Source organism: Drosophila albomicans, chromosome 3 (assembly GCF_009650485.2).
Source record: "Drosophila albomicans strain 15112-1751.03 chromosome 3, ASM965048v2, whole genome shotgun sequence".
Classification (NCBI taxonomy): domain Eukaryota; kingdom Metazoa; phylum Arthropoda; class Insecta; order Diptera; family Drosophilidae; genus Drosophila; species Drosophila albomicans.
In genome coordinates this window covers 24,333,459-24,346,730 of record NC_047629.2, presented here as the reverse complement: position 1 = coordinate 24,346,730, position 13,272 = coordinate 24,333,459, and the positions used below count along the sequence as shown (strand labels likewise).

At 35.7% G+C, this 13,272-nt stretch overlaps 1 protein-coding gene across 1 annotated transcript in view; it reads left to right on the top strand.

Annotated features, from left to right (window-relative positions):
• Positions 1-13,272, top strand: part of LOC117572780 (protein slit) — a 65,552-nt gene that overhangs the window by 37,492 nt on the left and 14,788 nt on the right. Inside the window, exon 4 of the mRNA XM_034255875.2 lies at positions 9,736-10,007. The gene's annotated coding sequence lies outside the window, so the exon portion shown is untranslated. The remainder of the gene's footprint in view (positions 1-9,735; positions 10,008-13,272) is intronic.

Sequence of the window (13,272 nt, the reverse complement as noted above, 5' to 3'; positions counted from 1 at the left end):
AAGCTGACTTTCTTACTTTATATGACTATTTTTATGCATTTGCTTTCTTGAGTCAGAAACGAAAAGAGATTAATTTATAAACTTCTTGCATTTAAATGTTCACTTTAATTCCAATTTATCTATTTCTTTCGAAGCAACATAAAAAAAGTAGGTGTTCATTTTGAAGATAGTTATTACATACTTCGATAAATTTAATTATTAAAATTAAATATTTTTCTAGATTACATTACATTTCCCAACTTATAACTAGATTATTTAACAACCAGTAAATCAATTGATAAACTGCTAAATTTTAGCTTGAATGCCAATTTATCTTCATCGTCCTTATCCTTTAAAGCACAACTTCTCAAACGCCTTTCGCCTAGTTTTCTATGCCCTCTTCATTGCAATTTCGGCGAGGCTTTTGTTTGGGCACTCCTCTGCTGATAAATAATGGTTAGTTTTTGATTTCAAACAATAATTCAATGGCAATGGCAGAGCTAAGCCGTAGACAGGGAAACCGAGAGATAGAAGGAGAGAGAATTGTATCTGCGAGTTAGTCGCATCCATTGTGGAGCTAGCAGTCAATTTGGTGGCGCTTTGCTGACCATTTTTGGGTGGCCCCAGCTCCGATGCCAAGCAATGCGACGCCTCCTCTTGTGGCAAGAGCCGCCGCACGCGTTGTTGCCGCCGCCGCCGCCGCTGCTGCTGTTGGCCATAAAAAGTAAGACAAGTTCCAGAGCGACGCGATGCCATGCTGTCGCTTCAGCTTCAGCTTCAGCCTCAGCTTCGACTGAGGCCAGGCCTGTCAGTTGTAGCTGTTAGATACAATTACAGTTAGCTGCTGAGATACAGAGATGTAGCACTCGAACTCAAACTCGTACTGCAACTTCACATAGTGTCGACTTTGGCGGCACTTCGCAGTCGCTTTTGATGTCTTCGGTCTCTCTCTCTGTTTTTCCCCCCTCCGGCAGCTCGTCTGAACACTGAAGCTAAAGCATTCTTAGTCATGTGCGGTCTCCATCTGCAATTTCTCTATACGTTTATACGTGTGTGTTATCTGATACAAAACGCCTGTAAGCCGAGACATAGAGCAAGTCCAAGACAATTTCAAGCTTTTATTGTTTCAAATGTAAACTTTCTGCTTTGATTTGCTTATCGTGTGTATCATCTGTATCTGAATTTAATGCTGCTGCCGCTGCTGCTGCTGCTGCTTACTCTCATATCCATATCTCAACGTTGATTCAGCTGCCTCAAGTTGCCTTTGGCCAGTTTGCTACATATCTGAATACTTGAATACCGTGTGAATCATCAAGATACTCGTTTTAGTAACTGCACATTAAACTGCGACAAGTGTTTGGCCTGCAGGAAAATTGCATAATTGCCATACACCACGGTTGAGTCTTTGACTTCGTTTCTCGTTTTCGCCTTTTTGCTTTGCTCTATATAATGGCTCACTGATTCATCAGCAGTTGCTGTTGCTGCTGCTGTTTCTGCAGTTGCGCCTTTACAACTGATCTGACCTCAGAGATATGCGAAATGTGTTTCAACTTGCACTCCATTCATTTAATTGGGTTAACTAACGAATGCTCTTTTACTCAACGTCTTTTTGATTACATAGTTTTGATAAGACTGCAGTTGAGAATAAAAAATTATATAGAAAAATGTGTAATTGCACAGCAAATGAAGTAAATAAATAATTGTACGTTTTGTTGTTACTGTATATGTATAAAAAAGAAAATTTAGAAAATGGTCTTTAATATGAAAAAATATCAGAAGATAAATTGGAAAAATTATTATTGTACAGCATTTAAAATAAATATACTCGTACAATTTAAAGTTTTGTTCCTAAAATCGAAATTTGGAAAATATTCTTTAATATGAAATGTTGGCAACATGGAATGCAGAAAATACATTTTTAAATCATGATAAGAATTCTACAATAATTATAGATTTGATGTTCTTAAATAAAATTATAGTCTTAAATTTCAAGAATGCCCAATAGAAGTATTATAGAAATGTAAAATTGGGTAACGAGTAAAAAAATATAGATTATTGAAAAAATACAATTCAAAGCTTGTATTTATCCTCCATAAGCTTAAATAATTCAATGTTTATAAGTATTTTTCATTATTTAAACTTATTTTACATATTCTCTAATATTTTTTTTATTTTTTCAAACTTATTATTTGTTAATTTATCTTGCATTTTCCAATGTTAATAATTGAAATTTATTTTATGTTCATATGAAATTACAAAATAACAATATGAATCTACAACTTTTGGAATGGTTTTCTATACAGTAATATGATAGAAATATTGAAATTTAACAATTCAATAAATAACAAAATAAATAAATATACTAAGAGCATAAATTCGTCATACTCATGTATGTGTATAGGTGTGTCAAAATAATCCAATTTAAAAGTTACAACTCTCATGTTAACAAAGTGTGTGAAGCATTCTGCATTTATGCCAAAGATCATAAATAAATTAGTGCTGAAATTGATGTGAAGTTTGCCACACATTTTGAGAGCTCAATTGCATATGATTATGGTATGGCAATTGCGCAATCAAAGCTGATTACAATGTCATCAAATAAATTATAAGTATACAAGCAGCAAGAGAACTCTTTTGCATTTTCCCAGCTGCATACGGGAGTATGCAGAATATTTGTAAAAAAAAGAAACGAAATGGAGCAGAGATGAGGACAGACAAACCCATAACCAAGCGCAACAAAAATAAACATCATTTAAACGCAAAAGATATGAGGAAAGAGCCAAAGAAATACGAAATATGAGAGAGCGAGAAATTGAAACCATGCAAAGTTTTATTTTTGCATTTTGTTTTTTGTGCATTTCTTGCTTCGTATTTCTTAAATAAAAATCAGAGAATTTTCTGTTTTTCCCAGGCAACTGAAATAATATTTATGTCATTTTGGTTGTTGATACAACGAACGAATGAACGAATGAATGTGCTTCAATTTCGTTTAAAATGACGATATTTACATGAGAGATTGTAGCTTGGCTGAAATGGAATCGTTGTTAATCGCCTTAAGGGCTGTAAATAATGCCAAAGGCAAACTGTTCTTAACTTACTCCTACGCCTGCACAAAATCAATTGATTTCTTATTTATAAAGTGAATTGGACTCAGCTTCGGAGCTCTTAACATCGAATAGGAACAGGAGTCATTTTGGCCCTAAAGGAGCTTTTGGGAAAGCCAAAAACCAGCACCTTCTAAGCACTAGGCAAACAGAGATATGCGGAGAGAGATGGAAGAGATGGGAAGCAAACTCGTATAGAAGTAAACAAACAAGACCATAAATAAATTATTTACATTGGCCCCCAAGAACGCTTGGAGTAGTCAAACAACACACTAGGAAACTAGGCAGCCTGGGGAGGTGGCAAATATTTTGTTTCTTCGCTTTTTTCTCTTTTTTTTTGCCTTATTTTTTGCAAAATCAACAGAACTGAAATGACAAAAAGGCAGTCGGCCAGCAAAAGCTGACAATGGCATAAGACTACAGCGACTTCTACGTGGAAACATTATCAAGGCAAACAGAGGCATAATGGACGCGCATAATGGAGGGTCCAAGACCGCAACAGAAAAAAAGAAGAGAAGTAGGGACTCAAATTGAACAACTAATAGTGGCAGCAAAAAAGAAAACAACAAGGGAAATCCCAGAGAGAGAGAGAGAGAGGGATGAGGAGGCGATGTCAATGTGTGTGGTCTGGCAGCGAAATTAAATGAGGCGAGGAAATGACCGAAGGAGCTTTTGGCACAGGAATCGGAATAGGAATAGGAAAAGGAAAAAATGTCGAATAGGGCTGGCTCATTGTGATAATAAATAAATAAATAGCCACAACGAAGCTGCCTCTTTCCTTACATCGATTTGAATTACGAGCTTACGGGAATATGCAAAAAAAAAAAAAAAAACGGAGAAATAGAAGAAAAAAATTGACAACCGCTATAAATACATCAAAAGGCGTGGCGAGGCTTAAATGCTTTATGTGGCGAGGCTTAAAGTTATCACGGCTGCGCATTAAGGAATCTTAATGCAACCGAGATGATTTGCATGAATGCAGATTATGCTCGTTAAATTAATTGGCACAGGAAATGGACAGTTCACAGAAACAAATCAGCAATTAATAACGGAAAAAGATTAGCAATAGTTTATTGCGCTGTCAAGGCGAAATATTTATAGCATTAGTTGCATTTAAATTAAAACAATTTTGGCAAAATTCTTATCTTCAATTCACCTATAAGTAAATCTGTTGTCATTAACAAATTGCCAGCAAAAATTCATGGGAAAAATTGTATTCAAAACAGTGAGCTAGTAAAATGCAAAGCCAAAGCTTGAAAATTATAATATTTATTTCGATCTGCGTCGCATTATCACATCGTTTCCTCTCTCGATTTCCCCTGAACGTCAGCAGCCAATTAACCTTTGAAATAAATTCAAGAAAACACACAACAAAATGTTGTGAATATAAATAAATGCAGTTAACAATGCGCAGCTTGAAAATACCCTAGAACTACAACTAAATTTAACATTATTGAATCAATGGATTATAAAAATTATTGTAAGAATTTAAGCATTTGTTGCTTACAAAATTGTGAGTCACATTCGAGAATTAAAACACCCATCCCTTAGCCACCATTTACAGGGTATTGTCTGTGGCTTATCAAGGAAAACACTCGTTGATCTACACAACATTTACAACTAATACCAATGCATGGCGTATTTCCATTTGATAATTACGCTAAACGTTATGCGCATTTATTTAACAAAGATTTTGCATTTTATATTTGGTATTATTTGATTTAAAATCAAAATCGAAATGCATACAATTTATTTGGTCAAAGTCAACAGTTTTTATGTTTCTGCTTTTATTTTTATTTTTTTCGATGTCGCTTTTGTTTTTGTGTGTGCTTATTAAGTATGCAAATCGCTGGGGTGTTTAAAATGTTGTACAACTTAAATATTCAGCTTACATATCGAACAGCAAGCAGATCGAACTAGTTAGGCAGCAAACATTTTATAAAATTGACCAAAACATTTTTGCATAATGCGCCAAAAGCCATTCGAAACAATTTCCACTGACCAACTGACTGAATGACTTTTTTTTGTTTTTTTGGATTATAGTTGAGAGCGTTTGGGTTTGGGAATGTTTCGCGACCCTAATGAGCTGTAGTTGGGTCAATTTCGAAGCCCCTCCGCAAAAAGCGTGTCTAATCAAAATTTGAATACGAGTTCTCTGCAGTTGCAAGTTGGCAACAGACGTTGACAATTTGAAATTCGACTCGGATGATGTCATTAGAGTGACTCCTCTCTTTGGTTATGGAATGCATTGACCTAATTTGTTTATTTATTGAAATTGCTTTTTAGTTCAATAATCAAGAGCAGAAGAGTGAGAGCGGTAGCCAGAGAGTTTGATATAGATTTTGTCTGCAATCAAATGTATTTTGCCTCAATTATTATTTAATTTCACTTGCAATTTATGGTCAGAGCTCAATTTGTCACAGCATTTTGTTGCTGCCACTGATTGTTTTTGTTTATTATTGTTATTTTGTTGCTGTTATTGTTGTTGGCACTGATTGGGGAATTGTTGCAGGTCACAGCCTTGCCAGTTTAGCATGTGGCATTGATTTTGAGCTGTCTTTCTCTCTCATTCTCTTTCAATTGTCACGATTTTCGATACATATTTAGGTTATCTCTCCAAATGGGCACAACAAACAGCAATTGTGCAAGCTGCTCGATTTAATAATAATAATAAATAAGCAAATGCTCTGAAATTTCGAGTTTATCTAACATTTTGATGTTCTTGAAACAAGGATGAAAAGGAATGTGAATTAGTATATAAATGGAAATATCATATCAAAGAGAATATGTAATCATAGACTTATTGCGAATGCTCGATAGACAAATTGGTTGAATTATGTTTTCCTTTCTTTATGCAAACTTAACTAAGATTCATGAAATTTAGATGTAATATTTTTAGGTCAAACTAAATGTAAAGATTTCGTATCAAATTTATCAAATAATTTAATTGTACTTGATGTTATTTTAGATTTTCTTAAAGTAAAGATTTTTGTACAATATTTTGAGTACTATATTTTGCTTTTCCTTAAGCAATTTATTCTACATAATGGTGTTATTTAAGTATTCAATGTTTTGTTAAGCAATTTTCCACGCACGCTTTTCTTTACAGTAGTTCCATGGCCTGTTCAAGGTTAGCCTCAATTTTCTCAGTATAAATTACCTAAGTCTGTGCTCACCCAAATTTATGCACGCACTTTTGTGAACTTAAAAACGTTTTGTGTGCCGTTTTTCCCCCCTATGACTTCACTGCAGTAATGTCGCCTCTGGGCAAATGAAGACTATGCGCTATTCCCTCAGTTTGTTTACACTTTGGATGGCTGGTTGTAATTGCTCGGTGTAATTTATGCGACCGGCGACCGGCGAGCCAAAGTCAATGTCGTGCCAGCGACACAATATGAAAATGAGACGCAAAAAGTAAAAAGAAGACAGACAGAGAAAAAAGAAAAAACAAAAATAAGGCAAGCAAACACATTGCGCTGGCGACAGACACGAAAAACCGTTTATCTGAGCAAATGTATCTCAAGGCAGTAATTACAATTTATTGTTGGTAATTATGTAATTTCGTGTGTGTGTGTGTGTTTGGGGGGTGCGACAGATACAAATAGTTTGATAGAGGGCGAGACTGTGACAATCCAAGTGCGTGTGCAAAGCAATTGCTCTAGGTCAGTTGTTTCGGTTGCCAAGCAAGCTAAAAGCTGCAAGCTGCAGAAGAGAACATGTAAGAAAGCTACAGACGAGTGTGCTCGACGGTGAGATATCCACTACTCATTTTCAATAAATGCCAAAATAGTGCGGGATTATTTTAAAAATATATCAAATTCATATTCCGACAAATACTGAAAATACCAAGGGCTGTATTTGGTATATTACATTAAACAATACATCGTAGAAATAATATATCCATGAAATTCTAAAAGAAAAATACCTCATAGAGTATAGAATATACAAGTTTGTCGGCCAATTTTTATTATTTCTTAAATAATTTCTAAAATTTGTATCTGAAAGTTATAGGAATGATAAATACTCTAGAATTTGTTATGGGGTCGGAGATGCCTCCTTCTACCTTCTCTTATATTACCCCTCTAACATACCTTCTAATGGGTATCGGATATGAAAACGTAGAATGAAAAGCGACATTTATAGACGGCTTGTTAGCTTTTCGCTAGCTGAAAAGAAGAGCTAGAGAGGAGCAAACATGCGAGCTACTATGATTGTTCATAGCTCCACTTTTGCAGCTGCTTAAGCTGCTGGGCAACTGGGCTTATTAAGTTGTTTCCCATGCCTTTGATTGCTGCATTTCCTGTCCACGCACTGTCAACTTTTTTTGAGCGCATAATACACGCATTTCCGGCGCCGATTAAGCGTTGAAATTCTAGCGATTCAATATCGATTGCTGCTGTTCCCAATTAAAGGCAGCTATCTAAAACGCATTAGCTTCTAACTCATTCCCCTGTGAAATGTATTTCCTGGAAAATTGAAATTTAATTTGAGCAACGCAAAAAAAAAAAAAAAAACGCAGCTTCATCAACAACATTAGTTTGCACATATTCAAATCAGCCACAACACAAAACACAACGAGAAAAAATATCATTAAAATAAAAACAACTATGCGAAGAAAGACAGGAAATACGTTTGGCTAACTGAAAGGAGAAAAACTGGAAATCATCGTTTCTCTGTTTGGCAAACCTGGGTAGCACATCATTAACATACATTTGAAAACGCAAAATACGTATTCGCTATGGCGCACAGCTGCCTCCTTTGGGGTGATAATGTGGTCTCGGCACATGAAAATTTGTAAGTATGTTAGGACTTGTCACTTGCACACTTCATGCCCATATTTGTCACATTTGCGCCAAGCTCTGCCTCGACTCTGTGCTGGACTCGGTCTGAGGACTCGACATAGAGACGCCAGCCAACCAGCCAGCTAGATAGCCAGCCAAAGAGCGGCTCGCGGCGCAGCGTCCGGCGACTCTGGTCGTACATGGGTTTCTATATCTAGTCCTTCTGGCCCGTCGTTGTCAGCAACGTTGTCGTGGTTGTTGCTCGTTAGTTGCGCATCTGATTTGCCCAACTACCAACGACGACGACGACATGGAAATTCGTTTTGTTTCCTTTTTTTTAATACCCAGCATTTGAAGTGAAGTAGTTTTGTGTGCATAACATGTTTTAAAATTTTTTGTTGATTTTTAACTTTTTTATAAATCAAGCATATATTATTTGTTTTTTTTTATTTTTGAAAAATTTTGAAGTTTTGAAAATATTGTCGATTTTAAAATTTTTGTATATTAAAGATTGATTAATTATAAAATTTTTATTTTCAAAATTTCCTATTTAAATATTTTATTTGATTTTACAATTTTTGTCAATGTTTCGATATTTTTATTGTAAAGTGTGTAAAACTTATTTATTTTTCTTAATCTTTTGAACAGTTTTGCGAATTTCCTATTTTTTATAGTGAAAATTTATCGGATTTAAAAATTTTTATTTTATAAAGTTCGTTAATTTTAAAAATTTTCTGTTTTGAGATCTATTTGCGACTTTTTCTTCACTTTGATTTACATATAAAACCTTCACCCTTTTATATTTGTTGTCACTTAGGGTATTTTGTCTTTCATCAGTTTTCTGCATTATGGCAGACTTGTTTTATTGTTTTGCCTGCTGCCTTTGCGGTTGATGTTGTTGTTGCTGTTTCTGCTGCTGCTGCTGCTGCCGTTGGCCATATTTGTATGAATAAATGCGTATTTAAGCACATACTTACAACACTTGCCTTGTACATATGAAGCAGTCCCTCCCCTTCCCCACTGCCCTCTTTAACCGTTTTGCATTTCCCTTTGCGCTTTTCCATTTCCACTGGTTTTGCTGATGTGGTTTTTGTCGTTGTCACACATTTGCTTTATGCTCTTTATGTTTTCAAGCTGCAGACCGTTGTCTATTTTTCTCCTCGTTTTTTTTTGTAAATTATAGTTGACCAAAAGTACAACAACAACAGCAAAAAAATGTGTAGAAATTGTTTATTAATTATGCTCAACTTTTAATTGCACTTGTAGCAGTTAATTGAATAATAAAAAGTATTTATTCATAGTTGTACAAGTGGAAATCAGGTCAACATGAATTAAAAATTGTAATTCCAACTGACAAGTTGCAAAATATATTAGTCACACTACACTAACTTTAGGTACTTGAAATAAATTGTAATTTTAATTAAAGTTGAAATAATAATTGCCATTATTTGAGCTGATGTCAGAATATATATTTAATAGATTTCATACCCTTTCAAATTTTTTTTGTATTTGTTCTATGGGAAAACAATATTGCTGAAATTTTATTTATTTAACAAATCTTTCAAAAAAATCATAATACCCTTAATTAACACTCTAAGTTAACATGCTTTAATGGATTTTATATATTCAATTGAACCATTAAAACATTAACATAAATAATTAAAAAAATGTTGAACAAGTGGCAAAAATTCAAAAATGAATGCAAGAAAAAAAGACACATAAAAATAGTTTAATGCATATTTTAAGCTCATCATAAATTGTTGCTGGCATCAAACTGCGACATTATTAACAATTTACTGCCGCCGCAGCTGCAATTTGTAGTAGTCTTCCATAATTTATATGCTTTTTCCCACATTCTTTTCTCATTGCAGTGACAACAACAACAGCAACAATAATGTAAAAAATGCAATATAAGTGACAACAAAGTTCCGGCGTTGAAATTGAAAATTAACAAAATAAATGTTTTAAATTAAAACACAGCAAGCAGAACGAGAACACAAGAAGAAGAGAAGATAGCGCATTTTGAATTGTTAATGAGCCACAAAAAGTGTTAAATGTTCATGACGTTGCCGCAGTCGCCGTCGCAGTCATCGTCATCGACGTCAGCTTCGATTACTCAACAGTGCTGAAAAGTCAATTAAAGGTAATCAAATCGAAACTGATTGCATTACAACACCAACTACAGCTGCAATTATACCATATAAAGCACAATATTTAATGCGTTTTTATATATCTGTCATTAATTTGCTAAATACAACAATTAATTTGGCTTGAAAATGTCGCTCGGCATTTTTTTGTAACACCTTGAAATGGCGCTCGATGCGAAGCGTTTTTTATCGCGTGCTATTCACAGGCGGTAAAAAACGCCAAGACATGAATATGCTAATAACTCGAAATTTCATAGAATTTGCATTGATTGGCCATTGAATTTATTCCGCGAAATAAACACAGATTAATATTTATATTTATGTTAACAAAGTCTGGCAATCAATCTTCTATAGTTTCCAGCTAATTCCGTTGAATACGATCGCATAATTTCAGCGCAATTAACAGCGTTTATTTGGCGACATCTCACATTTCTGAGTGTCGCATTTAACACTGCTTGAAATGCAATGCCAAAAGCAGTCTTAAGTTTGCCATAAGTATCGAAGAATTTCAATTGCTTTGGTATCATTTAATGCGTCTCAACAGTTCAGTTATCAATTGAAGACTTGAGCACGTTTTAAACGCGTTTAAGAATTCAATGCGCTGCTGTTTTTCGAGATCATTTGGCTTCCGCATTGATGCGTTGGGGCATTGGCCCCACTTGGTCTGCGGTCTGTAAATTGCGTGACAATTATAAGAGAATAAGAGCAATAGCATTCTGTGCATTCTGCTTTCACATGCCGCGGTGTCTGACAGTGCGTATGAGTAACGTAACTTAATTAAAGCCAGAGCATCAATTGTTGAGTTTGTCAACTTTCTTCATTTATTTAATTACTCTCAATGTTGCGTTGTGTTCAATTGAGAGGCAACAACATGATGCATTCGAAGTGCATAAATCAATTGATTTGGGTCAACCCCCGTTTTCCCGATCACCGATCCCCGATCATCGAACAGCAACAACGATGACGATTAACGATTGTCGAGTTCCCTTTTTGCCGCATGCAAACAGTCAAACTTCAAAGCACTCAACTGGCAAGCAACTGACTGCATTTCAAATGCAGAACCACATCATTCATTCATTCACTTAAACACTTGTACATCTGTTCGTTTATCAATTATTGTTTGGTATGCGCCACTTGAGAGTTTTGCTCTTTGCCTCTGCGACGTTTTCCACAGCACAGTTGACCGACTTTGAGTTATTGCTGTTGCTGTTGCTGCCTCAACTCTGTTTGCTGTTGTTGTTGTTGTTGTTGTTTGTATGTTTGATTTTCATTAAGTCGCTCCCTTGTGCCATTCAAGTTCTCTATGCTTCAAGCTGCCCACAATCCCCAGCTGGCAACTGTGCAACATGCCAACTGCCAACTTGCAGCTTGCAGCTTGCAACTTGCAACTGGCAACTCTCAACTCGCTGTGCAGTTGCAATTACTTGCGTCATTAAGCAGACGACCATTGCCGGCATTGGGTTACTTTCTGAACCTTTTGTGTGATTTATATTACTTCCAGTCTTAAAGTCACTAAAGATTTTCAATTGAGTCGCTGTCCCCATTGTTGTTCTTCTTACTGCTGTTGCAGCTGCAACATTAACAACTCGCAATTAGTGTGCGGATGGCTTCGCCTTTTGTTTGCTACTTCTTTGACCCCAAATCAAACGGCACGTAGCCAAAAAGAGAAGACCAACTCATGCTAAACAAAGTTAAGAATACTATACTATATGGTGTAGTATATAAAGTTGCTGATTTGGCACAATAAATGCTGCTTGCAACTCTATACGAATTGTTTCCCAGCAGCAAAGTTGTCCGAAAAAGTTTTTAGCAAAAATAACAAAATAATGCAAAACTAAATTGGCAGAATATAATTTATTGTGCTATTACAATGTGAGATTCAATTTTGTAATTGCAGTTTGAATTTTAATACGAGTGAAACAATAATTGAAATTTATTTCTTAATAGAATAGATCATTTTCATTATCACAAAGTAAATATATTATTATTATTATTATTATTACATGGCCATGACAACCCTTTTATCGGGTCTCGGCCTGAAGCAGTAAATATATAAATATATTAAATAGTATAGTACTTAGTATATATTTTTATTTTATTTACTTAATAATATAACTAAAATTCGTTTTTCATGCTAGGTTTTAAAGTGTTTTCCTATTGCATTTACACAAATTTATTCTGTACAAGTTTAAATACTTTTTAGTCTGCATTTTTACTCGTAAATTTCTGCGTGATTTTCATTCATGCCCTTATGAAATTCTTAAGATGCCAAGCACAATAGGAACAAGTGCTGGCATATTATCATATTAGTCTCATATGCAGTCGTTTTTATATACTTGTTTTTTGTTCGCTCATAATTAAATTAATTAAATTCTTGCGCTTCAATTAAAATCTTATTAAGTTTCGCCTTCGCCGGCCTATGCTCGAGAAACAATGAATAAAATGGTTTGAGGAATGGACAACTGGGAGCTGAGGAAAAGCGTCTTTGCAAAGCTTACTTATTCACACATTGGGCATCCGCTGTAGGAAGGGGAAGAAGCGAAAGGTTGGGAAACAGACGCGACTGGCAAATGCCTTTTCTTGTCTTCACTTGCATTCCCCTCGCACATTTTTCAAACAATACTCCTTGTACGTCCTGTAGAAAAAAACGGCGCCAGCTTCGTTCGGCCTTGTTGGTCCTTTTCCTTATTGTGTTGTTGTGGGGTTGTTTCGGCTTTCAGCTCTGTAGGAGTGCGAATTGTTGTAGTAGTTGTTGTTGTTGTTGTTGTTATCGCTGCTGTTGCACATATTGCTTCTGCATTCTTCGCATAAATTTTACCATCGCACTTAACTCATTCGCGTTCTCGACACTGCAGACGCTTTAAATGAGTCTGGTTAGCTCTTCTCTCCCTCTCTTCCTCTCTTTCTCTCTCTCGCTCACACACTCTGCACGCCATGTGTCTCTGTCTCTGCTGTGCATAAACAATGCCGCTGCTTAAAGCAAAAACCTCGACTATATGCCCGCGATCTCTCGCTCTTTCTGTTTCTCTGTCTCTCTCTGGATTCCCCGAATTCCCTCGAAATACGCTAACACATGTGACGTTGTCGATGCAGCTTTTGCTTCATGTTAAATTCAACTTGCCGCTGCTGCCGCGGGAGGTGGCAATAAGCACAGGGGCATTGCGGGGGCAGCGTCGGCGGCAGTTGTCGACTGTAGGCAAAAGTTTTACACAGCGGTTGAGCGCTGGAAATTTAAAAGCAAATGCAAACAATATGGAGCAT